This window comes from Dendrobates tinctorius, unplaced genomic scaffold (assembly GCF_039654945.1).
Source record: "Dendrobates tinctorius isolate UK_male_01 unplaced genomic scaffold, ASM3965494v1 ptg000011l, whole genome shotgun sequence".
NCBI lineage: Eukaryota > Metazoa > Chordata > Amphibia > Anura > Dendrobatidae > Dendrobates > Dendrobates tinctorius.
In genome coordinates, this window is record NW_027361679.1 from 47,972,218 (window position 1) to 47,999,365 (window position 27,148).

The 27,148-nt window shown below is 41.8% G+C and overlaps 1 protein-coding gene across 1 annotated transcript in view; it reads left to right on the top strand.

Moving 5' to 3' along the window:
- The window catches only part of SHROOM3 (shroom family member 3), a 259,505-nt gene that overhangs the window by 74,354 nt on the left and 158,003 nt on the right, over positions 1–27,148 (top strand). The window lies entirely within an intron of this gene.

A 27,148-nucleotide genomic window follows, 5' to 3' on the forward strand; every position in this document is an offset into this window, starting at 1 on the left:
CCTGTGATGGCACTCTGGAGGAGGGTGAGTAGGATTTTTTTTTGAAGCATGCATACCAGGAAAGGAGGGAGTGAGCCATGCATACAACCACAAGACCAGGAGAGTCTTGCATACAACACGGGACCAGGGGAGACATGCATACAATGGTGGACCAGGGGAGCCATGCATGCAATGATGGACCGGGGGAGCCATGCATACAATGATGGGATCGGGGAGCCATACATACAACGATGGGATCGGGGGGGAGCCATGCATACAATGATGGGACCAGGGGAGCCATGCATACAACGACGGGCCAGGGGAGCCATGCATACAACATCGAGGCGGGGAGAGCCACGTATTGAGGGACAGCGACAGAGGAAGCCTCTCATACCAGGACAGGGATGAGGGAACAATGCATACCCAGCTTATACTCAATTCAATAAGCTTACCCAGTCTTTCATGGCAAAATTAGGTGCCTCTGCTGACCGGCTTATACTCGAGTATATACGAGTACACACTTTCCCTAATTGGGCAGCACAACACGTAACAGCCACACCAATATTCTAAGTTGGACAGTGCTCATGCTGCCAAGTGATATTGACAATGTAGCCTCCTCCATCACCAATGTCACATACAAAGTGAATGTGGTACATGCAGATGTCAGTGGGTTCAGATCTAGGTAGGGATATGACTATTTCTTTACAAATCATTTTCACAATATTTGAGTCAAACTTTTCAACTCATCCTCACTATAGTTTTAGGAAGTCATGCCACTCTTTTTATTGACTTACATGATTTAGGCTACATGGATGTTAAATTTCAAAAACATTGAACATTTGATACACTTGTAATGGAGGGACAGGACTGTAGTCATGACCTGTATTACTGTAGCAGCTGTGTCCAGTCCTTCCCCTACATGAAACAATACTCTTCTCCTCGGCATACTTGCATCTCCAAATTCAGCTTCAACCAGGCTCTTCCCAGGCCATATTGGTCCCTCTTCTAGATGACTCACATCAATGGAGACACAGTCCGAGAGAACTTTAATACTTTCTTTACTTAGAATTTCACACGTTACATCCACAGTTGGTACATCATAACATTTGCTTGCTTCCTCATCTTTCCCTTGTTTGCTGTCACTTCTGTTCAGTACACGCCCGGACCGGACCATCTCAGACTGCTTCCCAGTTCCTTCCTGACCTGACCTCGCTATAATGACATTTCCTTCAGCCTGTTTTGTCCCAGACACAAATTCATCAGTCACTATGTTTGGTGGCCCCTGGTGAAGCATCCGGCCCGTCTGTACCAATCTCGTCGAAGCTCCAGCTCCCTTCATCTCCTTAGTCCAGCCAACTTCTGCCCTAAAAGCATTGGTCTAGGCGATCAGATGCCACATCTTCCTTTTCCTGTACTGACCCACTGCTAAGACCCACAGTGGCCGTGGGTATCATGAGCTATAATGACTTAACGTTATGTGGCTGCCGAGCTGTCCAGGCCTATAGACCATGTGAACACTTGGGCACCCTGGCCCCATCTGACTAAACTACTCTTCAGCACTAACCTTAACTCCCAGCAGCACCTCCTACAATTAACCCTCTATGAATATCCTATCAGGCCCCACTAGTATGCAACAATCTAGTGTCCCACAACATAATTACATCTACCCGGTCTATGGGGAAACTATGTACTAAGAGTGCCCTCCTCTAATGTTCCAAGAAAGGATGCACAAACTTTCCCTAACTGTACAAGTACAAAAGGCATATAATATCTGCAATACTATAATACAGGAATACAAGGCAATATATTACAGTTTTCCATAAAATGGTAACACATGCATGTGGCAATATCATAAACAGTGAGCAGTAATACATAGTTATACATGTAGCAGTACTGCAGGCAATTATCATAAAACACATTTGTAAACATTAAGAACCGGAAGACAATCAGAAGGAAGGGAATCATGAAAGACATCACATCTCACCCCCTTAAGGTACTGTCACACTAAGAGATATCGCTAGCAATATCGCTATAACTTGTGACGTTATAGCGATATTGCTAGCGACATCACTATGTCTGATACTTACCTACGACCCGCTCCCCCGCTGGTTATCGCTGATCGCGCGAGAACAGGCTGGACTGTTTATCGTCGTCAGCTTCCTGCGGCGCTTCCTGCTGTGGAGACGAGCGACGCGTGGACGTGGGCGGGAGGACGTCAGGATCGCCTGGTGTGACAGGTAAGTAGCGACCCCCATCCCCAGTGATGTCGCTAGTGAGATCTGCCTGTGTGGCAGCTCACTAGTGACCACTTAGCGATGCACCAGCGATCCTGACCGCATCATATCGCTGGTCGGGATCGCTGGCACATCGCTAAGTGTGACAGTACCTTTACACACTCACACAATTATTCAGATTTATCAATACTCTCTAATTCGTAATCTGTACAAGTTCAAGGTTTTCAAGCAAAAAAAGGTTCTTTTATTTCCAAGGAACAGAACAACTCACCAAAGGGCTGTGCCTTATATTACAGCTGCAATACACAGTTCAAAGACAAGACAGGGCTTCCTTGAATAAGTAAGAACTAGTATCCACCTATTAATTATTTAGAGATCTCATAATTATGAAAATAAACTTGAGCATTTCCAAACCCTGACCCATACTAGCAATATGATCCTGCTCTTTAGATGTTCATTAATCAGTGTTTTCCCAGCCATGTATTTACAGGATACCAGTACCAGGCATGTGCACCAACTACAGTACATAGTGAATAATTTAGATGCTCTTTTATCTCGCAACCCTATCTACTGCTTCTGCTCATGATCGAAATCCCTTCAGCTCTTAGGTTTCTTCTTCTGACGTCCACTAACAAAACATCTTTTGTACTGACATTATCCTAAGCATAAGGAGAAGAGGAAGTCTGAAGTACAGAAGTATTTATGATTGTAGAACAATTGTAGAAATTGCCCTGCTGGGACAAGGAGTGGCGAATTAAGTACATAAGATAGGTCTGTGCCTAATTCCATATCGCAGAATGAAATGTTCATTTGTTATGATGCCAAATAAGATGAATTTGATTGTACACCCTTAGGGCTCGTGCACACAACCAATTTTCTCATACTAGCGGTATGCAAAGTTTTCATGTATAGCACGCGTACCTATGATATTCTATGGGGCTGTGCACATGTCCAATTTTGATCTGAGTGTCCAATCAAAATCGGCAATGCAAGTTTATGAGTTTATGAAAAAAATCACACCGCAGTCAGATGGCATCCAGAATGGAGAACGTGGAGAAACTTTTATTTTCTCTCTCTATGGCTTAGAAAAACCGATGCCGCTCTTATCAACCTCTGATCAAAGTCTGACCAGGATGCAGAGAAATATCAGCAGTATGTCAGTCACATTTTCTGGTAACAAAGCCCCTTTAAAAGTACCAATTTAAATAAAAAGTACGGCTGGTTGCAGTACAGAAAAATGAAGTTTTCACTGCCTGAAATACGAATGAATGAGTACACAGATCTGTAAATGGCACAATCAAGGCATTAATGTCCTTCTTTAATCAACACGTCACCCTATTTTTCTTATTAAATATAATAATTGAAAATATGAGCAAATCCTTATGCAATGTTTAACTGTCTCGATAGAAAATCCAGCCCTTGCTGTCAAAATCATTCATATATTCCCCCTGTTCATTAGGGGCCCCAGAAGTTGAACAAGTTAACAGTTGTTTTGTTTTTTAACGAAGACCCTTCTAAGAGATCACGCACTCTGTGGCGTAACACTGCCAAGCGCAATCCGATGTTTTATCGAATAGCACTTGGCCCAATATTATGCTATAGGGCAGTGCTGATCAAAGATTATTTTCTAATGCCAACTCGGCATGAGAAAAGAATCACAGCATCCGATATTCGTATCATGTGCACCCATACAAGTCTATGTGTGTGTGTGTGTGTGTGAAATATTACTACGGACACCGGCAATGGAGGAAATGGAGAAATTACTTTCTCCATCTTCTCCACACCTGTGCTGCAACTCATTCATGCGAAAGAATCGGATGATACTCAGATCAAACTCTGACAGAGTGGCCATACACATGCAGTAGCTATTCTGCTTACTTCTATTATCAAACTCCTCATAAACATGCATTTTTGGGTCATCTGAGCATGCATGTGTATTCAGTAGGCAAAGCGGAATAAGCCAGTTCCAGACACTTCTGACAACTGCTTATCTTGCTGAAATTCAACATGCCTGACTCTTTCTCCCCGACATATCTCCAACAAATATCAGCCAAACATTTCATATACTGTATATTAAAAGTTCGGCAGGGCCTGCCGAGATCTGGGGGTCCAGCTAACGCTAGTATTAAATATACAACCACCTTAAAAAGGACTCTTCGTAGTAGGAAAACAACGGTTTCAAAGACCTTTCCCAATCCTCTGAAATGGACAGAATTGAAAATATCAGCTAATATCTTATCGCTACTTCTGACCAGATTTGTACTTTTAACATTATTATGCATTATATCCAAATTTTAGAATAAAACATTTCAAATTAATAGGGCAACATGTTACGTTCGGCAGGCACATCCAAACGAAACACGGGGACGCATCCGCATACAACACATGTCCCTGCATAGACAATGTTAAATATAGGTACACAAGACGCATGCGGATATATGCAGAAGGGGGTTTTACACATAGCAATATCGCTAACAATATCGCTAAAAAATCACCGATTTGGTGACGCAGCAGCGATATCGCTAGCGATATCGCTATGTGTGATACTTACCTCCGACCTGCTCCCCTCTGTCCATCGCTGATCACGCGACATCGCGCAGCTCCATTTCTCGTCGGGCGCTTACTGCTGGGCTTCCCGTGGCACCGACGAGCGACGTGTGGAGGCGGACGGGAGGACGTCAGGATCGTCGCGTCTGAAAGGTAAGTATCGTCCGCTGTATCGCTGCTATGTCGCTATGAGATCTGCCTGTGTGGCAGCTCACTAGCAACCATTTAGCGATGCACCAGCGATCCTGACTGGGTCATATCGTGGTCGGGATCGCTAGTGCATCGCTAAATGTAAAGGGGCCTTAAGGAAAGAAGTATGCAGACCTACGCTGCACACAGAAAGGCTAGTTTGAAACCAGGCTAACCTGTCCTTTATTGAATGGGTGTTACTGCGTATTCCAATATTGACTTTGATGGGTGATGATGATACTCAGTAGACTGTTATCAGGTTTCCATATGCATTCTTTCACTTATCTTCCACTTCCAGGTTCATGTTTACATACCTAAGGCACCATATTCAGTGATAAGGATCTATTTCTTCTAGAGAAAGTAAATAAAGTCCATGGAGCCTCATTTAAGAGTCTCAAACATGGGACTAGCCAGATCTTCCTCCAGGGAAGGACCCAGCCAAGGGGTGGCTCCTTTCGGAAACCACCATTACCACCATATTAAGTGGCCCATTAAGTCAATATCCAGCTCTTTACGAGTTTACAGATATGACAAGGGAAATACCAAGGCCAGGCATCCATCCACAGACAGCTGTTTCGGGGTGTTGCCCCTCATCAGTGTGGAGTAGGATTCTGGCTTGGCGGGAGCAATGCCTAGTAGACCAACATCAAGAAACAATCACAGACTTCAGGGAGACCAGTTAAAGAAAACACTGCGGCAGCCTGCAAAAGCGCTCAATCAGTGAAATCCTAGGTGCAATGCTCCCTGGGAAATTCGAATATGCAAATAAAGTCCATGGAGCCTCATTTAAGAGTCTCAAACACGGGACTGCCAGATCTTCCTCCAGGGAAGGACCCAGCCAAACTAGAGAAAGTAGTTATAAATGGATATACTGAGAAATAAAATTGATGATCTCAGAGAATGTCAAACTAGAAGGCTGTTTTCACATCAACGTAATGATTTCAGTTTTCAAAAAGATCACTGACAGTGAAGGACACCACTAAGATACTGTATGTCAGGATTCCATCAGATTTTCAGTGGCAAGAATTGTTTTGTCAATTGTGATATTCATGTTGTCAAAAATAATATAAAGCTGAGCTACAATACCAGACAATAGTGGATATGAACAAGAGGGGCGCGGTGTCTTGAAAAAATCCTGATTTTTTTATTTTCGTATATCATACAGCCTCCTTAGAAAAATCACCTTTTTTTGTAAATGTCACAGATGAGTTCTTACTGCCTGTGGAAAAAAAGAAATAGCAGCTGACCAATAAAGCGTTGCAGCTTCTCATTTTACAGGTTCACCTGTAAATATGTCTATCATTGCTAACCCATGTCCCACCTCATCGCTTATGTTAAGTAGACCCTTTCATCTAAGGTTTTACATACGTCAGCGGTAATTGGCAGGACTACAAACGTAATTTTCAAAGCCTGTATGGAAATAACTCCTAGAATAAAATTGGACTTTGATTATTTAACGAGCTACAATCTTAAAGGAAACGTGTAAAAATGACCTATTGTTTAACTCAAGATTTCATATTAAGGTGTTGCTTTTTTACATTTTCCATAGCCCTATTATTAAAAAAATTAGCCCAAAATCTTGCTCTTTTCACACTAGGCTCAACAACGTCTTCATACTTTCTGTATCCTAATATCTGGCTTTTTCACATTAGTCCCAACAACGGCTTCATACTTCCTGTTCTGTAGAGATCAAATTTTAGAAGTCACCTGATTATTATCACAAGCAGAACAACAACAGCTAACATATGTATATAGTAGATAATACCAGGATTCATCTTTCACAATGGGTGATGGGTCACAACTAGAGGTGTTAGAACCAATTTGCAGGACTCCGATCCTTCAGCCAGGTCAGTAATATGTGACCACTGGGCAGAAGCCCTTTGAACCTTCTTGCCTCCTGGCATTCCTGGCTCTTCTATTGATTAGCCAGGCTGGTGCGATATCTTGTTACACTCACACAACGTCATGCCAGCCTGGCTAATAAAAAGAAGAGTTGTAAATACCAGGAAGTATGGTGATCTGCAGGCCTCATGGACCAAAGTTCTGCAAACCGATTCTCCCATCTCAAGTCAAAACTCATCTTTTCCTCCTCCCTGTGAAATAGCCTTCAGAGAAGTCAATGATTATGATCCTGTTTTCTATGTGCCTGCTGGAAAGTCCTGTACAACATTTATCTCTGAATGCTGTTAACGATAGCTTAGGCAAGATGGTTGTCCCCATAATTTAGTAAAGAAAACAGAAAAAAATTCTACCAAAAATAAAATAGAAAAAAAAAGAATAGGAGAAGCTGAAAAGCTGAATGGTATGAGTAGATTTTACAATATTATGTAATTATTACTAAACATTGCAAACAATTTCCCAAATGATAATATAATTTTAATTGACCAGATTGACTTTTATGATTAATGTTTTTGCAATCTGCTCATTTGCTCTGCACAGTTGGAGATTACCAATATTGTACATTGTTTGCATAAATTCTAACCCTCAATGATATCTTGAGGTCCCTATTTTAGTAAGCAATTTTCCTCATTAAGTATATTTTTGGAATGTTGAAGGAAAGTATATGAATTCCATGCAAACACTGGGAGAAAATATAACCTTCAAGCAAATATTGGATTTTTTACTAGGACCCCAGCGCCGCCTGTCTCAATCCGTTGGACTTCACGCATTTTCTATGCAGACATCTGATTCTTTTGGGAAACATTGAAGCTTTGTTGGCGACCAAAAAAACCCACCCAAACCGGTAATTCTTACTAGACATATAAACACACACCTCACAGAATGGATAAAATGTCCATTTTTATTCTGTCTAACCTTAGTTTGGACTCTGTCAAGTATATGTCTGCGGTTCAAAATGTGTATTAAGCTATGCAAAAGTAACAGCCAAAAATAATTCCTCTGAAATATAGTTTATATAGTTTATATTTTCTCTGATGGCTCACGATGAATAGCTGGCAACTGGCTGGCTGGTTTCCTGGTATTTATAACATAAAAGGATGTGAAATAACCTGAGCTCTGAAATGGATTGCAGTCTGCAGCAGATGGAATCTACGTGGTAATTACCGGTTATAAACTCAGACTGGGCTTGGTAACAACAGCTGGTTCCTAGCAACTGGCAAATTTATATGCACACAATACTTTCTCCATTGAATTTAATATCAACCTGTATTTTAGGTGTGCTAACCGGCGAAATTCTAGAATTAATGCTGCATTAGGCAATAAAATGGAAAAGACGACACTCCCCACAATGCAATATAAACCTGCAGGGAATAAACACAATGACCTTTGAAGATGATTCTCCAGGTTAGGGTACATACCCATACGTGAGAAAAAAACGTTCCGACATCAGGACCGAAAAAATGGGTGAGTGTCATGCAAGTACAATGCGAGTGGCATGCAAGTACAATGCGAGTGGCATGCAATTTTTTTTTTAAGCGGAACATGCGTATGCATTTCGTTTTTTTCTCTGGAACTATTATTCTACAATCATTTACAGGACTATTTACAGCGTTCTATGCCACAGATGGCAAGCTATCTGTAAAAAATGGATGACATACGGATGGCCGAAGTGCTGTGCGATTATTTTCTCACATCCATCACCTTACATTAGCTATAGTCTCATCCGAGATACGCAGCACGTTGCGGTTTTTTTCTCAGTTCGATTTGAGCTGAGAAAAAAAATCGCACTCATCCGTTTTTTCTCGCAAATGAGTATGAGCCCTTAGTGCAATAATGGCTTGTATAGGTTTTTTTTATCTAAAAGAAAAAAATTGTCATTTGTGATGCCATTTTTGAGACCCATAACATTTTCGTTTTTCTGAGCTGTGTGAGGGCTCGTTTTTTTTGTGCCACGAGCTGACGTTTTTATGTATACCAACTTGGGGCATATATGACATTTTGATTAAATTTTCTTTATTTTTTAAGGAGGTGAGGTGACAAAAAAGGAATTCTAGGGTATTCTATTATTTTTCTTTCCCTTATGGGTTAATTTATTTTATATTTTGATACTTTTGATAAACTGGACTTATATGGATGTGGTAATACCAAACATGTGTATTTTTACATTTCTTTTTTAACAAGGGGAAAAGTGGGATGGTTAGAATTGTTTTGTTTTTTTTACATTCATCAAGATTAAGAGGTGCCTGTTTCATTAAGAGTCACATGTCTCTTAATTAATCAGTAGCATATTAAAAATGGAATGCTCCTTCGTACACCTCAACATAAATCTAACTCCATTCAGGAACTGGATTAAGATTTGCAGCATAAGGTACACCACAGCTCTTCATAAATTAGATGAGTGGACATTGCCACGTCCCGTCTCACGCCCCATCCTATCTCAGCTCCTCCTATTTTGGCAGAGCTGGCCAAAACTGATGTGAAAATATCAAAAGTTGCTACATTTTTATGCAACCTGTGATCACTTATATTTTTTATAGTTTTTCATACAGGAATGCATACGCATAATCACCATCAGTACAGGAATGTATCATCAGAACCACCATCAGTGCATAAATACACCACTATAACCATTATCAGTCCATGAATAATGCACCAGAATAATCATCAGTACATTAATATATCATCAAACTTAACACACCGATCAAATGCAATGTCAGATCATCCCCCGACATATATATTTGTATAGCATGAACTTACAACTATCAGTATGTACTTATCAATAGTAAGATGATGCTGGGATTTAATACCAGCCATCAATCGAATTGTGGACCATACAAGAACCAAATTACTGATTAGACTCAGTATCACAAGTAAACATATGCACCCAGGTACCTTACAGGTGATATCTTTGCTGATTCCGAGTTGTTCTCATCTCTTTTGTCTCCATCTGGTCCTAGTGCATGATTGACTTTTCACAGTCACTGCTCATTTCTGCAGACATCACTTTTTTCGAGCATTCTGCAGCTCTTCCCAACATGGTGCCCTGAAAACTAATAGTAGTATTATTATAGGGCTCCCTGGATAAAACTATCTGCCCATGCTGTGCCCCTGAAAAAATAATTGCTCTTTATTGTTCTCCCTACACAAAATATGTTTCCCACGCTTTTCCCCCTCTGGTACATTGCCTCCGCAGTGTCCTCTTTTATAAAATATTGCCACACACTGTCTTCACTTATGAACTATGGCTGCCACAATTTCCAATGTTATGAATTACCACCACCATACTGTCCTGCATTATGCACTACAACTGCCACACCATTCCTGTTATAAACTACAACTGTCACCCACCCCCTTCTGAACTACAATGCCACACTATCCTCTGTTTTGAGCTTTAACTGCCACAATTTTCCCTATTATGGCCTATAATTGCTACAACATACACTTTATGAACTTTAACCACCCTGCTCTCTGCTATTATGAACTATAACCGCTACACAGTCCACTTTTATTGACGGTAACCACAATACTGTCTACCCTTATGACCTATAAAGGTAAACACTGTTCCCTTTATGAACTATTGCCTCCAAACTGTCCCCACTTTATGCTGTTCCAACCACAGTTTCCCCTCGCTATACTGTGGCCCCGCTCACACTTTTGTTCCCTCTGCATACTGTCCTTATAAATTATGCCCTCACGCTACCCCCACTCATCCCACCATCTACAATAATACTACCTTGTATCTTCGGATCCACTATAGAGTGCTAACCTTCCTCATGATTTCACTACATTTGCAGCGCAGCAGTAAAATCAACATCTGGATCTGGTGAACTCATCATGCCACTGCATGTTACCTCTGCACCTACAGCGCCAGCTTCAAATGAAATAGTGTCTACCGATACCTAGAAGACTGGCTGTTCAAAGCTTTATGTGATGGCTTCTGTGTTGTCAGTTAAACAAGATAAGAATTAAGTGTGTAGTGACTCATTCTAGTTAGAATAAAGGCAACGTAGTGCCTTTACTGTATTGCCATATATTCACATGTATTGTACTGTTTGCAAATTTCTGGACTAAAAATCCACCAAAATTCAAAACATATAAATATTACTTAAAGCACCACTCCTGTGGGTTTTTTTCAGCACTGGAGTGGTGCTTTAAATCTAAGTCCACTGCCACCTGTCACATACTCACCCGCCGGCGTCTTCACAGTTTTTTTGGTGCCGCTCTGGTCCCCCTTCACCATCTTGAGAGCAGCTTCTGACTGGCTGGAAGTCAGAAGCTACGTCACAAACTCTCAATGCAAGTCTGAGAGAGCCAGAACGAGGCCAGAACAAAGCTCTCTTAGACTTGCATTGTAAAGTGACTTCCGCGCAGCTCCATGAAACACCGGAGCTGTGGGCAGGTCACTTTTCGCCAGAGACCGAAAGGAGCAGTGGAGAAGATGGATGAAAGTGCCAGAAGGTGAGTGTTAGAAAGGGTGACAGGGGATATACTTTTAAAGCACCACTCCAGCTGTGCAATAAAAAAAAACACTGAAATGGTGCTTTAAAATAATATTTTCAAAATTAAATCAATATTACTGGTATAAAATGCTGATATATACTGAATATGAAATAGTCTATTACAAAAAACTACAGTATTAGATGAGGCCATAGACTAGTAAATGGTCCTTATGAACCCACCACATTGTCTTAAATTTTCATTCATTTGAAATGCAAGCTGACCTAAGGAAACACTACACCATCTGTAGCCATGTAGTTATTGTAATTTTATCCCTAGGGAATGGCTTCAGTTTCCTATAGTGTTTTGTGAAAAGATACCAATGTCTCCATCCGCTTTTCTCATGGCTAATGGATGCAGTTATGGGAGTCAGGATATGCTGATTCATTCTAGCAGTTTATAAAACCAACATGACCTCCCGGTCTTCACACTCCTTGGAAAAGAGAACTTTTGATAGGACATATCTAGAAGCATGGTGAGAATATGACGTAAAGAAGCTGCAGGTCTCAGGGAAACGTCTTTGCCAAGAGGTAATACTATAGACTCATCTTCCCAAGTTATATGTGGCCTCGTAGTTTACATTATTGACTTTGAGAAGAAACATCCTATGTTCTGTGTTTTCCAAGTGTGCATTATTTCATAGTACTCCGGTGCATTACGAATGTTAGTGGCAGGGCTCGCCTGTATATTAGTACACGATAGTGTGAGTTAACGCTCCTGCTGCTTCATTCTTTTGTTTAGGAGTCAAGTTTTTTGCCAAGAGATTGTTTTCCTTTCTTCTGTGTGCTGTATGCTTGAATCAGTCAGCCGCCCTTGGTCTTGTATCTTTGACACCGAGTCGTTTTTGTCTCCATGAGACAGTACATTACTGCTCTCCCCAGCTCACCCCTGTGCCAAATCCGCTCCCATAACTTCATTCTTGGAAGGTTTTTGAGTCTCTGGGGAGATAAAACACGGACAACATTTGCAGTGAGCCTGAGCAATTTCAGAAGGCATTCAGACTTTGTTAATGTTGTTACTAAAGGTGGGAAAGGGGGCATGAGAATTTCTTCCAGTGCCTATAAATGTAAAATCACAATGTTATTTCTCTCTCTAGGTTGCTTTTAGGTTGCTTATTTTTGTGAACATGTTTATTGATTATTTATAATGTTTTGTTGCTTCTATTTGATTGTTTTTTTAGTACAGAACTATCAGTTTGTTCTAAAGTATCTGACAGTGCCCATTTAACGGGAAAGAATAGGATGACAAATGGAGCTGTACAAAGGTCTTGCACAGTGCAAGTATGAAAAAAGAAAAAAACATGATAAAAGGGGGGAAAAGCTGAGAACTCATCATTTTTATGTGCTGTATTCATCATCTAGGGTGTGTTCAAATTGAGGGTTTGAAACAGATTTCTGCGGGATTGTCAAAATTCCTTTCAAAATGACAATCTACAATTGGAGGGTCTGTGAACACGGTACCTATTCATATGGCAATAAAACCTTCACACTGCTTATCAATGAACTGTTCCAATATTTATGCTTATGACTCCCCATAATGACTATTCCACTTCACATCACTTGTCTTAGCTATTGGGTTATTTCTGTGCTGTCTTTTGTATAAATATGTTATCCTTCAGATTTTGTATTAGTCAATGCCTGATGAAGAGACCTGAGTAGTCTGGAAAGCTTGCAACTTGTTACCATCTTTTCACTTAGCCATTAAAAGGTATCAACCATTGAGGACTCTCAATTCTAAATATTCTTCTATCTACTGGCTAACATGGTACAAAGATATATATCTTTTCTATATGGCATACCAGATCTCAAAATGTCAACCTTAGATTTCTGCTGTGGATCTTGTGGTTGAATTTGCATAATGTGTGAACTTGTCTACTCTGACCTCCCTCTGCCTTCCATAGTGTAACAATAAATGTTGTATTGAACATTAGCATACAGTTATATAATCTGAGAGACATCTTGATACCTAGTTTTATAGAGATAATAGTAGATCTACTTTAAAGATAGCCTGTCAATGATTTTATACAGTACTTCCTGAACCATGGCAGCATAAAATTCATCAAAGGAAACCTGTCAGCAGGATTGTGCATAGCAACCTACAGACACTGTAAGGTAGATGCCGTTATACTGGTTAAAATGATACCTTGGCTGATGAAATCTGTTCTGTGGTTGTTGTTGTTTAATCTTTATTTCTAGTTTTGAGTTAATGATATGCCCGTGCTCTGGGGCGGCCTGTGGGGGAGTTTTAATGTGGTGCTCTGATTAGGCTAGTTTCACACTAGCATTTATTCGACGCAGCACACGGCGCCGCTAAGCCCCACCCCTTGCCGGCTCCCTGCCCACCCCATCCGGTCATCGCCGCCTACTATCGCACATGGACGCTTGCGATCTGTGCACCCTATCTTTAGCATAGGGTGCGCAGATCGTGCGCTGGCTGTGCGCTAGATAGTCGGAGAGCTGGGACTGTCTAACCACACATACACCGCCCACATATGGGGATGGCTACAGCTACATAGTGTGACCATGGTTTGGGTCATATGGTTGGAGTGTATGGACTTGAATAGTCTGTGTTCTAAGGTCCTGAAAGGTCTATGTGTTGGAAGGTCCCAGGAGGGGACGGACTTCCTGAAGAGCAGGGGAGAGACCATGGACTGGCACTGCTTTGGGGAAATACCATCCGGCTGTTGGTCTGAAACTGTCAGTTGGCCTGGTGAACAAGGCATTGTCCGGGATGGTGATCCTAGTTTGGGAACCAGGACTGACAGGAGGTCAGTGTGTGGGAGCAGGAGCTCCAGGAAGGTAACTCCAGATAAAAGGGGCTATCTATGAACTGTGCGGTCACCCACGGTAACTGGACGAAGTGAGGTCCAGCGTGATTAGAGACTGCAAACTAATGTCGTGTAATGCTGTCCGAGTAGAGACATTGATATGGCGCACGGACACCCCCGGGAACTAGTCAGAGGAGGACTGGTGGGTGTAGTGTCTGTCTAATGAAGGAAGTTGTGTATTATGTACTATATGTTGCAGTGGTTTATGAGTGGATAATAAACCACATGGACTGTTTAATGGAGAAATCGTTTCAGAGTGACTGAATCCCACGGCCAAGCGAGTGTCCCCCAACACACTCAATAAGCGCTGTCTTACTATATATACAGTATATATATTATATATAAATTACCTGCAGCAGGCAGGTGATCGCGGTGCTTGTGCCCCAGCATGATCACATATGTAATGAGCAGTTCATTCTTTTATATCATGCTATAAATAAGTTCATCAGAAAAAAACGTGTCTGAAAATGGCACTGACCGTGCTTGCACAGTAGCAGCTATCAGTGATCTGATAGCGGCTACAGCCAGGCGGCAACAGCACCATCTTGCTAGAGAAAAAAAACAATTTCCTCCTCTAAGATGGTGCCAGCGGCGACTGCACAGTAGCTGCTATCAGCGATTGTCCATTTTTTTTCTGGCGAATTTATTTATAGCATGATATAGAAGAATGAACTGCACATTACACATGCGATCATGCTTGAGCGCAGGCACCGCCGCCCGCGCCTGCCTGGTACAGGTGATTTTTTTTCAATCTACTATATAATCATCTTATTCTGTCTGTCTGTAACCGAAATCCCGCGTCGCCGATTGGTCGCGGCCCCCAGGCCGCGACCAATCAGCGACAGGCGCAGCTGTTTGTAACAATAAGCTGCGCCTGTCGCTGATTGGCCAATCAGCGACAGGCGCAGTCAGGCACAGCGCTTAATGTGCGGATGGTAGCCAGGGTCAGGAGGAGAGGAGACTCCTCTGGACCCTGGGTACCATTAATCTGTAAAAAATAGAATTAAAATAAAAAATAGTGAGATACTCACCTTCCGAAGGCCCCCGGACTTCCCTTCTCTAACCACGTGCCCGGCATCGCGGTCCCAGTATTGCTTTGCACCAAAGACCGCTGATGATGTTGCGCTCTCGCGAGAGTGACGTCATCTTCGGTCCTTCGTGCTAAGCCTTACTGGGACTGGAAGATGCCGCGGCAGGAGTGCGCGTGAGAAACGCACATGCGCATAGCGCTATCCGGCGCCATTTTCCTGAAGACACATTTGCAGTGTGTCTTCAGGAAAATGGCGCTGGACAGCGCAGTATGGGCATGCGCATACACCGCGGCAATGCCACACTCCTCCCGGCTCCCCCAGCCTCCGGCAGAACAGGACAGCGCTGGACCACAGGAAAGATGGGTGAGTATAAATGGGTTTTTTTTGGTATGTGTGCAGTTTCCTAGGGGTGTGGGGGACCATGCATACCAGGAAAGTGGGGTGAGGGTAACCATGCATACCAGGAAAGGGGGGTGAGGGGACCATGCAAACCTGGAAAGGGGGGTGACAGGACAATGCATACCAGGAAAGGGGGGTGACGGGACCATGCATAACAGGAAAGGGGGGTAAGGGTGACCACACATACCAGGAAAGGGGGGTGAGGGGGACCATGCATAACAGGAAAGGGGGGTGAGGGTAACCATGCATACCAGGAAAGGGGGGTGAGGGGGACCATGCATAACAGGAAAAGGGGGTGAGGGTAACCATGCAAACCAGGAAAGGGGGGTGAGGGGGACCATGCATACCAAGAAAGGGGGGTGAGGGGGACCACGCATACCAGGAAAGGGGGGTGAGGGTGACCATACATACCAGCAAAGGGGGGTGACGGGACCATGCATACCAGGAAAGAGGTGATGGTGACCATACATACCAGCAAAAGGGTGGGAGGGGGATCATGCATACCAGGAAAGGGGGGTGAGGGGACTATGCATACCAGGAAAGAGGGTGAGGGGGACCATGCATACCAGGAAAGGGAGGTGAGGAATGACCATACATACAAGCAAAGGGGGTGAGGGGACCATGCATACCAGGAAAGGGGGGTGAGGGTAACCATACATACCAGCAAGGGGGGGTGGGAGGACCATGCATACCAGGAAAGGGGGGTGAGGGGGACCATGCTTACCAGGAAAGAGGGTTGCGAGGACCATGCATTCCAGGATTGGAGGGTGAGGGGGACCATACATATCAGGATTGGGGGGTGAGGGGACCATGCATACCAGGATAGGGGGGGTGAGGGGTACCATGCAAATCAGGATTGGGGGGTGAGAGGACCATGCATATCAGGATTGGGGGGGTGCATTATTGCATTATTATTAAATCTTCATAAACTACATACATATTCTAGAATACCCGATGCGATAGAATCGGGCCACCATCTAGTATATATATATAATATTCATCATGTAAAATAAGGGACTGGTCACTGAGGTTTCAGTGACCTGTCAGAAACCATACTGTTGAAAACCTAATCAAAGCACCCACATGGAGACCCCCCCACAGGCCGCCCCAGAGAATCTCATTAACTCAAAGCTGAAAATAAAGATTAAACAACAATCACAAGATGGATTTCATCAACCAAGGTATCATTTTAATCAGTTTAACGGCGCCGACCTGACACTGTCTGTAGGTTGCTGTGCACAATCCTGCTAAAAGGTTCCCTTTAAGCTTCCTCCTTTACAGACAGCTATGAAAATAACTGGCAAAACAGTGCAAACAGAAGTAAACGTGTTTGGGCAATTGGGCAAGAGTCATCTGGGCAGTTCCTTCTGGCTTCATCATGCCCAACTCGGCTTAATAGACTCCACAAGTAGAAAGAGACTTGTCAATCAAGCTGAAATTGGCAGGAGAAGCCACAAAGAGCCCCTGATCCAACACTTCTTCCACTTTCCTGCTCATTTTTCAAGCTTCTTTGACATGTTGGGAGTGTTGCTTTAATGAGAGAAACACTCTGAATTTCCTCCTATACGTGGTCAAGCAGCAAGAAACAGTAGACAAGAGCTGTGAATAAAATGAGAAAATCATAGGTAAATTGAAAATCCTTTTTGTGAAATTAAAAGATTATCACATACTCTTAAGTCTCCCGACATCACCTGTTGGGTTAGAAAAGGATAGGACAGCTCATAGTTAAACATCTTCTTGTTCACAGAAAAGACAACCTGCTTCTAGAGCTGTCTGGCAGTGGCTTTCTCTTCTCCCCCATTTAAAACGTGAATGCTTTGCCGATCACTCGGAAAAGGTCGCTGTTAGTCAACAGCTATCTCATGTGCATGGTCACCTTTACTTACTGGTAAAACTGCTATTGAATACGGTGAAACATAATAATTCTAATGATACATCTAATTACTAGGAAAGAAGAAAGTAAAGGAATAAAGGTGAAAATAGAAATATAATGCAGCCCATGTATTTTTAGTTTCTTTTGTCATATGTCGTATTTTAAATACAGCTTATTTTTTCCAGCAGGAAGGAGTATTGAAAGAACAACAGACGGCATGTTATGTATCACTGTTCTGTCTGGTTGTAAATAATGTTTGTGTACGTCACTGCCCACATGGGAGTTTTTTGCAGTCATACTGGAAACTGAATATGTGAAGTAAGAAAAGTTTGTAAGAAACTAGATTTATAATTAGTAATAGAAATCCAATACTTAAAAGGACCATTCTGCATTGTCAAGAGTGGTTCTACAGAACAATAGGGCTTACCCAACATCATACAAGAATAATGTATTACATTACACTTCCTACATAAATTTTGTTGGCAACTTTATGAAATGTCTCGAGGCAGCGTTTTTTTTAAATGTGTCTGACTATATCTTTTATATTTTCTGTTTTATATAATCTGCTTCTAATAAGCAAGAATATATTCTAAGCAATAATAAAAATAACCTTATCTGCCTCAGCGTAGCCGTATACATCAGATAGACGTTGGCTGAAGGTTGAACAAATGTTACAAGAACATTAGGCTGATCAGTTGGATGATTAATGGCCGATGTAGTGTCGGAAGTGAACATCTTTGCAAAAGGAGCTTGTATTTTTTTCTTTCACATGAAAGATCTTGCACAAGATGACCACTCGTGTATCAGACAAAAACAAAGAAAATAAAACATGGAAAAATGAAATATTAACTGGAGCTAATAGCTCCACACTTCTGTGCTGTGTCATGTATCTTCAGTGCTTAGTTAGGCTGTAGACTTCAGCTGAAAGGACCTGTGGACATGTGACCAGCTGGGAGGACCTGTGGACATGTGACTCTGATGACCACATCACAGGTGCTTCTGAACTTCTATGTTGCGGCCTGTTTATAATTGTTCAGTGTCATAAAGGAGGAAGAAGTACACACCCCTCAGTGAAAACTATTATTAACTTCCACTTGGACTTACCTAACATTAACGCTTTAGGGGCCAAATACTTGATTACTAATGTCTTTGCAATTGAGAGGCAACATTTAAAATAAGAATCTTTATTCTGATTTCACTATTACATGGTGTGTCCAGTTCAGCATGAAAACTTTGGTGAAAGGTCCTGTCACGGGTTTGCAGAGACAGGGAGGAGCCAGAAGACCACAGCATCTCAGTTCTTGTACTCCTGCACTGAATAGGAGTACTTCTCCCTCATATTAAACAGTGCAGGTTTCTTTCAGCAGTGCAGGGGTTAAACTGTTCAGCTTGGAGGATCTCAGCTGTGAAGTATCAGCCACTCCCCTCTCCTATATTTTCTCACCTCTGGCAATCTGGATTGGCAATGTTAAGTTTTAGTCTTGTACAGCCTGGTGAAGGCGTGAAGGATTCAGTGTTCAGTAGAGGCATTTTTTGAGAGTTGTTCTGTGACTGTTGATCTGTGTTTTTTGGCTGTGTGCAATCCTCCGTTCTTCCCTATTTAGTCTTCCTACCTATTCTGCCTGATATTCCCCTATGTTTGTGAATGCATGTTTGTATGATTGCTATATTAATTTATCCCTGTACGTCCTTCCTTGCTTGTCTGGTTCCCAATTCCCTGGAAAAGGGAGGGGACAGATAAGGGCCTATTTCAGGAGTACATCAAGGTATGTGGCCCCAGCATCTACACCATGATAAGCAACCTGGGGAGCATGGCAACCGTAGTGCCAGGGATAGGGTAGGAGCCCCTGGCCTTGGGTTATCAGACAACAGAATCGTGACAGGTCCACTTTAAAATTTACAAATGCCCTCCATAAGCATACTAGATGCCTACAACCACTACTAGAAGTATCTGGAAACCTTTCAGCACACTAATATTATTAAGTTGGATGTACAGTATGCTCCTAAGCTTGGGCCATTGGTGACCGCAAGCAGATTATCTTTATATTTTAAGCTTATGTTGTGGATTTAGAAGCATGTATCAGTAAAAAACTGCACTCTGGAAGCTTTATGGATACCTTAAATAATGAATCAGCACTTGAAATCTAATTACATGCAAAATACGAAGATATATTAAGGCAAACGTAGTACATTTGTGCGCCAGTTACCTGATAATCATAGTCTGGTGGTTTTGATTTCATTGTGAATTATAAACAGTTTGTGTCTGATTCATAAATATTAGAGTTGCGCAAGCGCAGTCTTAATGAAGTACTTACTGGAGTAAGAAGCACCAAATTCATTAACAGGCGCCAGCCAGATATTGCATTTGGCGCATCATCTCTGTGGTGTACACCTCTGTGCACGTTGCCAGAATTGATACTCCAGTTAGATACAGGTGTAGGATATCTGGCGTAAGAAACACCAACACCTTTAATAAAGGTGATGGGCTGGCATGGTCACACCTCATCCCACCTCCTCCCCAGCACCACCTATTTTGGTCAGTTGCTTCAAACTGGCATGAAAGCCGCAAAAGTCTCAAAAATTTTGTGCATCTTCACATTTTTGACTTTTCAAAGTGTTTAACACCAAATTTTTTGCATAAAATCTTTAACGCGAACCTGCCAGCAGGGTTTTTCTCAGTAAACTACAGAAACTGTCAGGTTGGAGCTGTTATACTGATTAAAATTATACCGTGGTTGTCGTTTAATCTTTATTTGTAGTTTTCAGTTTATGAGATTTTGGTGCTTCAGGGCGAACCTGTGGGCAGAGCTTCATGTGGTGCTCTGCTTGCATATTCATCTGTATGGCTTATGACAGGTCACTGATCCCTCAATGACCTGCCCCCTATTTTACATACTGCATATATTGTGGTGTATTTAGAAAAAAAACACATTTTCATTGAGCAAAATGGAGTCGGCAGCGGTGCCAGCGGATTAGCATGTAAAGCATTATGCTTATAATATTGCAGGGAGCAAAAAAATGCAGTATATATAGATTAAACAACAACCACAAGACGGATGTCATCAACCAAGTATCATTTTAATCCATATAACAGCGCATATCTGACAGTGCCTGTCGTTTACTGAGCCAAATCCTACTGACAGGTTCACTTTAATGAATCATTGCCTCTATACCTGTAATGGAAATGACCTTTCCTTACAATGGTTTATTACGTTAAGGGTTACAAAAAGCAACTATTTGTAGACCATGAAAAAAAAAATCTGTGGTGCTCTTGCGCCCATATTACAGAATTGGGTTTTAGTTGCTTTTGATGATAACTGATTATGTTTAAGCATTTAAAATAGCTGTAATTTTCAGGAATCTTGACCTCCGAAAAGGTAACTTAATTACCAGCCATGAGCAGGGTATTCAAGGACAGGAGTCCCAGCCTCATGACTTTACTTTCTTTGAAGCTGATGTAGTTTTAAAGAGTCTAGGTTAATGTAAAAAAGACAGTCTTTTAAGAAAGCTAAATTTGAGAAAGTTCTTCTAAATCACTTATGATTTATTGACAAGCCTTGTAAATATCTTTTAAAGCATCCTTTTAAAAGCAGTTTTGGCAGTTTTCTGAAATGCTTTGACAATGTGAAAGAATTAACCTTTCTGCGCAATTTCGATCCTTTTAGAAACAGGCCCAGCTGGTTTTTAAGCACCGTATAATAGCTCAAAGTCTCAAATATTTAAGGGTAATTAGATACTCTTATCAAGACCAGAAAACTTTAGGAATATGCAAGCAAAATTTGGAAGAATTGTCTGTATTTAATTTGTAGTTATTTTTAAAAGTAAAATATACAGAATATTTAATTCTAGACAATACAATTGGAGGCTAATATTCAAGGTCAAACTACTGGTGTGTGTTTTGTTTTAATTAAGTCATCTTATACTATTATAGTTTCATTTTTGCAGATTTATATTATGCTTATTGTCAAAGATCGCAGCCTAGGAAGTCACACAGATCCACTCGATGTTATCTTTGGAGTGAACAGCTATCTGCTGCCCCCTATCATCCAGATAATTACGCGATTGACTGACGATCAATGGAGAAGGCCGTAGGCCGTTTCCACTAAATAGGCAGGTTGTCACAGAAAATATTAAAAATCTCTAAGCTTCTGTAGTGAAGGGGCATTTTCCCCCCTCCCTCCTCCCCTCTCATACAAATCTCCAATGAGGAGGCAAAAAGTTGACAGTCTGATCCTCCTTGAATAGACTGTATAATGAACATCAGGAAGCAGAGAATTACCTATAGTGTGTAGTGAACCAGCCTAATTAACATGCAGGAGTTATTTTGGGAAAAAATACCCAGCCATACTAACAAGGATGTCTATTGGTGATAGACAAAGCGTTTTCTGTGATGTTGCTATCAGTGTGTCAAGAGTGGGAGAATCGGGTTGCATTGACAATCCAACACAATGGGCAGCACTTTGAACACATTTTAGAAGTGGTCATAAACTTGTAAATAACTAATGAAAGAATGAAGTTACGTTAAAACCAAGCACACCATTGTTTTTCTTGTGAAATTCTCAATAAGTTTGATGTGGCACATGACCCTCTTCCCATTGAAAAACATAAAGTTGGATCCAAAATGGCTGACTTCAAAATGGTCACCATGGTCACCACCCATCTTGAAAAGTTTCCCCCCTCCCATATGCTAATGTGCCACAAACAGGAGGTTGATATCACCAATCATTCCCATTTTATTTAGGTGTATCCATATAAATGGCCCACCCTGTAGCTGGGACAGGTAATTGATCTCTGGGGAAAGGTAAAATTCTGATGGAAAATATAGCAGTGATCTCGAATTTCTGTGATCATCAGGAGTGAAGTTATCGCATAAGTTGGGGATTTCATAAATCTGAGGACATCCCACAACAAGGCCCACATGAGATCATCACGGGGGGTGTGTGTGGATATAACTCAGTTACTAATAAAAGGTCAAGACACCTTATGATCTTTGTTCCTGTAGAGATATACACATTGTGTATGCATGAATCATGTTCGCCGAATTTCCTCCCAGTTTGAAGTGCTCTCCTTCGGTTAAGTTGACTCGTCTTTGTGAGCAATGTAGTAAGTTTCTTCTATTATTCCTTTTTATTTTATTTACTGTATATGCTGTATTGTTTTGTCCTCTTTGTAATCTTTTGTATATTTTTTATAAACGCTGCCTCTTTTTGGATTAAATATAAAATTGAATAGTTCTGTTCCTTTTGTTCTGTAAACCACACTACCAGAACCAGGCTTCCAGTCAGCTTGTGTGTATATACTGTATATATATTTACTTGTTTATTTTACTCATTTATATAGTGCCATTAATTCCACAGAGCTTTACAGACATGTACCGGGGGGTATATACATATATTCCATGCTTTGGAATCGAATGTGTATATACCTTACGCTCACTGTTAGTTTCCCGATAACCAGCCTATTAGTGGAAACTGTCATGCTGTGATGGTCTTCAGTTAAGCCCCCGTTACACATAGCGATATCGCTAGCAATATCGCTGTAACGTCACCGATTTTGTGACGTATCAGCGATATTGCTAGCAATATTGCTGTCTGAAACTTACCTCCGACCGCTCCCCCGCTGCTCATCGCTGGTCCCGCGAGAACGTCCTGGACCATTTCTCGTCGGGCGCTTCCTGCTGGGCTTCCTGCTGGCACCGACGAGCGACGCGTGGACGCAAACTATCCCTGGAGCTGGGACCCTAACTATTTCTGTCCCGGGAGTACTCTTAAAGGTAGAGAGGCCCAAGTCTCTGACCTTACTATGCTCCTTTAAAAACCCTGATCTGTCCCCTCCCCCACACCATGATCCATTGGACATAAATGAAAGGTAAACCAGACACAAAGACAAAACAAGAATAACAGAAAACCTCTATCATACAAAAGCTCTAACCAATAATAGGGAGGATGATAGGAACAGAGATGAATAAACTAAATGTAAAAAGGGAACAGGAGATAAACACAGACGTACAACAGCAACCTTCAGAAAACCACAACTCCAAACTTCAACTACTTAGCTTTAGCACACAGCACAGACGAATCTACAATAGCAGCAACAAACTAATTAATTAATATTATTATTATTTATAGTAAGATCATAATAACAAAATCTAGCTGTTGAAGTCTGACTTTTAGGATCTCTACTAATATCAGTGAGCCTGTATCTGTAAAAAAGATGTACTGAAGACCAGGGACCAACCTCTTCCTCTGTATTATGGTTGTCACTGTGATTGTAAAAGCTGTAGCTAGATTTTCATTTACCCAGGCATACATTCAGCTTACTGCCCGAGCTCTGTTCCAAAACCCATTGGCCAAGGCAAGACATGAAGCCCCCTCGATACTCCACTGCTCATTGCTGTCAGAGAACTATAATGGTGGGGAAAACCAAAAAGCCTTACTTACCTTAAACCACACCATGTCAGAAAAGCACGATGATCCGACGGTAGACATTTGATTGCGCTAATGAAGAAAGAGCACCTACTTCAAAGAAATGTCAAAAAGTATCCAAAAATTTAAAAACCAAATTAAAGATGGTGAAAAACAATCTTTCACGTAAGTTATTCTGCTCCATTGAATTTTGTTTTAATTGCTGCCCTAACCTCAAAAACCCCATAGGAAACATAAATTCTGACAATAATTTCCACTGTTTGTTTTGATAAAAAAAAACAGCTAAGGAGAATTACTAGTTCATTAAATTAAATGTATTGGTTAGTGAATTAAAGCCCTGTGTTTGTTGTCAGCGTTAGTAGTTGGATGGCTGCTGTGTTCTGTGTCCTGCAGATATGGGAGTTTTCTTGGTTTCCAAAGGTGTCACAATTCAAAGCATTTGTGAGTAATTGTTGCACCCGTTTTCTGTTTCTTTTTGGCATCAGGTCACCTTTATGCACAATGACTTGTAAATGAGCTACTGGGTGTTTACTTTTACCCCCAAGGGGAAAGCATTTCAATGTGGCTTCAGATCATTATACAATGTAAGATCTTTAGAAGAAATTATAATGAGACATGTATTAGTCTGTCGTTGCAGGCAGGTATGTTTGTATGTATGTATATGTTATGAAATTTACATTAAAGAGTTATTCATACCTTCAAAAAAGGGTAATCTGTGACAATATCTCAAGAATGGTCTACTACAGAGCTTGGCAAAGTGCAGCCCGAGGACTGAGACAGCTGGGGGGGGGCTGAAAACAGGGCCCATGGGCTGCATTAAGCCTCTGCTATCCATCAACCACCGCACGCTGCCACCACTTTGCGCATCTTCAGGATACAGACATCAGTGATAGGAGACAGGAAATCGGAGCAGAGTACCGCAGAGTGCCAGGGAACGAGAGCGAGGTGATGATGTGTTTTTTATTTCTTTCATATGTGGTTGGAATGTTTATATGTATATTGGAGGCTATCTGGGGCTCATGCTGTATATTGCAGGCTATGTGAAGGCTCACACTGTATACTGGAGGCTATGTGCGGGCTCATACTGAATATAGGGGGCAGTGTGTTGGCTCATGCTATATATTGGAGGCTATGAGGAGCTTATACTGTGTATTGCAGGCTATGTGGGGGCTCTTAGTGAATAAAGGGGACTGTCTGGGGGCTCATCCTGTATATGGGAGGTTATATGGGGCTCAGACTGAATGTAGGGGCTGTATGGGAGTTCATATTGTATATCGGAGGCTATTTGTGGCTCATACTGTATATAAGGGACTATGTGGGGCTCATTCTGTATTTAAGAAGCAATATGGGGGCTCACATTGCACATATCGGCTATATGGGGCTCATATTGTATATTGGAGGCTATGTGGGAGCTCATATTGGATATATGAGGCTATGTGCGGCTCATACTTAATAAAGGGAGCTGTGTGGGAGCACAAACTGTATATAAGGGGCTATGTATTTAGGAGAATATGAGGGGGCTGATGCTGTTTATAGGAGGTTATGTGGGGCTTATACTGTATATTGGAGGCTATATGGGAGTTCATAATGTAAATAGGAGGCTATATGGGGCTCATACTGAATACAGGAGGCTGTGTGAGGGCTCATACTGTATATTGGAGGCCATGTGAAGGCTCATACTGTATTTAAGGGGCTATGTGGGGGCTCATGCTGTATTTAGGATTATATGTTGGGGCTCACACTGTATACAGTGGGGCAAAAAAGTATTTAGTCAGTCAGCAATAGTGCAAGTTCCACCACTTAAAAAGATGAGAGGCGTCTGTAATTTACATCATAGGTAGACCTCAACTATGGGAGACAAACTGAGAAAAAAAAATCCAGAAAATCACATTGTCTGTTGTTTTTTCATTTTATTTGCATATTATGGTGGAAAATAAGTATTTGGTCAGAAACAAAATTTCATCTCAATTCTTTGTGATATATCCTTTGTTGGCAATGACAGAGGTCAAACGTTTTCTGTAAGTCTTCACAAGGTTGCCACGCACTGTTGTTGGTATGTTGGCCCATTCCTCCATGCAGATCTCCTCTAGAGCAGTGATGTTTTTGGCTTTTCGCTTGGCAACACGGACTTTCAACTCCCTCCAATGGTTTTCTATAGGGTTGAGATCTGGAGACCGGCTAGGCCACTCCAGGACCTTGAAATGCTTCTTACGAAGCCACTCCTTCGTTGCCCTGGCGGTGTGCTTTGGATCATTGTCATGTTGAAAGACCCAGCCACGTTTCATCTTCAATGCCCTTGCTGATGGAAGGAGGTTTGCACTCAAAATCTCACGATACATGGCCCCATTCATTCTTTCATGTACCCGGATCAGTCGTCCTGGCCCCTTTGCAGAGAAACAGCCCCAAAGCATGATGTTTCCACCACCATGCTTTACAGTAGGTATGGTGTTTGATGGATGCAACTCAGTATTCTTTTTCCTCCAAACACGACAAGTTGTGTTTCTACCAAACAGTTCCAGTTTGGTTTCATCAGACCATAGGACATTCTCCCAAAACTCCTCTGGATCATCCAAATGCTCGCTAGCAAACTTCAGATGGGCCCGGACATGTACAGGCTTAAGCAGTGGGACACGTCTGGCACTGCAGGATCTGAGTCCATGGTGGCGTAGTGTGTTACTTATGGTAGGCCTTGTTACATTGGTCCCAGCTCTCTGCAGTTCATTCACTAGGTCCCCCCGCGTGGTTCTGGGATTTTTGCTCACCGTTCTTGTGATCATTCTGACCCCACGGGGTGGGATTTTGCGTGGAGCACCAGATCGAGGGAGATTATCAGTGGTCTTGTATGTCTTCCATTTTCTAATTATTGCTCCCACAGTTGATTTCTTCACTCCAAGCTGGTTGGCTATTGCAGATTCAGTCTTCCCAGCCTGGTGCAGGGCTACAATTTTGTTTCTGGTGTCCTTTGACAGCTCTTTGGTCTTCACCATAGTGGAGTTTGGAGTCAGACTGTTTGAGGGTGTGCACAGGTGTCTTTTTATACTGATAACAAGTTTAAACAGGTGCCATTACTACAGGTAATGAGTGGAGGAAAGAGGAGACTCTTAAAGAAGAAGTTACAGGTCTGTGAGAGCCAGAAATCTTGATTGCTTGTTTCTGACCAAATACTTATTTTCCACCATAATATGCAAATAAAATGAAAAAAAACCAGACAATGTGATTTTCTGGATTTTTTTTCTCAGTTTGTCTCC